At 33.4% G+C, this 2,219-nt stretch overlaps 1 pseudogene; it reads left to right on the top strand.

The window, feature by feature from the left end:
• The first annotated feature begins 2,152 nt into the window (after nucleotides 1-2,152).
• LOC109010767 overlaps nucleotides 2,153-2,219 on the top strand; it is a 1,928-nt pseudogene continuing 1,861 nt past the window's right edge.

The raw sequence follows: 2,219 nt of genomic DNA, 5'->3' as shown, positions 1-2,219 counted from the left end.
AATAAATGTAGATTATAACTTTTATGCAAAATTATGTTAATTAGGTCAAATGAGTTATGCATGATAGTTCAACCTATTTATATGAAATGGGTTGAAATGAGTCGTGTCATGTTAACTCATTTCTAACTAATTATTAAACAGGTCAAAAAGGGTAACACAACACAATCTACTATTTAAATGGGTCGTGCTAGAGTTTGAATGTCTGACCCGTTTAGCTTGATGGGTCGTGTTCAGGTTAACTCATGTAGTCGAATGTTTATAAGTTGACACGACACTAATACGACCTACAAATACAAATTTCCACCACTAATTACGCATGTTTTAACATACAATTAAGCACGTGTGAGCATACACCCGAGTGCATGTCTAACCGCATACTTTTAAGCTAATGGCCTTTAGGCAAAATGACACCACCCCTAATCCTTGGGGACCATAGGAATCATAGTTTGGTTTTCTTGGCATATTTGAAATGGATGCATTCAATCTTGACCTTCGAAGATGCAAAAATAATAGAGAAATTCTACAGTCACAAACAGATTCCACAAAAGCAAACCCACAAACTGACATGACATTATATGATACGTTAGATCTACTTTATAATAAAAGTAACTTTACAATCGAATTTACCACATTAAGTCACATCCGTTTATGGGCTTCCTTTCGTGGAATCTTTTTGTGAGTAAATCATTTCTCAAAATAACATAGACACAACTATTACACAATCCTCACCTTTTATTAGAGTTGTGTAATAGTTTTGTCCATATTATTTCCCAACTTTAATTGTCTATCAGATAATTTTGTAGATGCATATTCCAAAACCTCATGGGTACATACTATAGAGAAATTATACAGTCACAAACAGATTCCACAAAAGCAAATCCACAAACTGATATGACATTATATGATACGTTAGATCTACTTTATAATAAAAGTAGTTTTACAATCTAATTTACCACATTAAGTCACATCTGTTTATGGGTTTCCTTTCGTGGAATCTTTTTGTGAGCAAATCATTTCTCAAAATAACATAGACACAACTATTACACAATCCTCACCTTTTATTAGAGTTGTGTAATAGTTGTGTCCATATCATTTCCCGGCTTTAATTGTTGGTCTATTAGATAATTTTGTAGATGCATATTTCAAAACCTCGTGGGTACATACTTGACCTAGTTTTGCATAAAATTTATTGTTTTCATCAAGTCGGGTACTAATCAAGAGTTTCATTATGCCTGAGCATAACTTTTACATTTTAGTGATCAAGCTGATCAATGGAAACACATGAGTATATGAAAGTTGTTGTACCCGAATCCAATCTGTGTTTGATTCCAAATCAGATTATGCTTCCAAGATTGCCAAGAAACCTCACAGAATGTATAAAACAAATGAGAAAGCAGTAAAGAACACCAATGATTTATATGGTTCGATTCTAATGATCTACATCCATGGCAAGAACATCTAGGAGTCTTCTGTTTTCATTGATCAAGATGAAAAATACAGTATAGAGATTACAAGATATCACCCTCTCAATCACTTTTCTCTCAAAGTGTCTCTCTCGGATTCTCTCTTTTTTCCCTGATCTCTCACCAAGTCACAATGTAATGCCTATCAAAATCATATCTAGAAATGAACTACATCAATCTTTATATAGTTTCACAAATGCATAACATAATAGCTACAGCCTTCCACCTCAGCAACTCGAGTATCACTTGGTTGTAGCTTTTCTCCATTTGACATGTGTAAGGATCTCAATGGTTGGCATTTATAACAAAAGTGAATTTGAACACAATAATGTAACAATTCAAAGTAAAAAAAGAAGCAAAAACAATTGTAAATGAGAGTCGTGCAGCTTAATTTTCCACTGCTTCATACAATGTAGTCAGCAGTACGAAACCCATCTCCCAAAATCCAACTAAAAAAAATGAATATGAAATGGAAAGCACCATGTTTTTTTTCTCCCACTCGTCTCCACTAACAAAAGGTACTTAAAGAAAGCCCAAGATTCAATGAAAGAGACAGGCAACAAAATACCATTAGCAAACCCATATATATAATAGATCTAAGAATAATTAGTGCCACATATAAGTTGCAAGAAAGGAGAGAGCATCATCAATTCTGAATTGGGATTAGCTTAAATTTTTCATTAGAGTATATGGAAGCAATATGGTTTGTATTCCTTGTGATTTTAGTGATGAGTTTATCTACACAAAGCCAATTGA

The sequence above is a fragment of the Juglans regia genome, chromosome 10, assembly GCF_001411555.2.
Source record: "Juglans regia cultivar Chandler chromosome 10, Walnut 2.0, whole genome shotgun sequence".
Lineage (NCBI taxonomy): Eukaryota > Viridiplantae > Streptophyta > Magnoliopsida > Fagales > Juglandaceae > Juglans > Juglans regia.
Note: the sequence above shows the minus strand (reverse complement) of the source record. Positions and strands in the feature narration are given on the sequence as shown.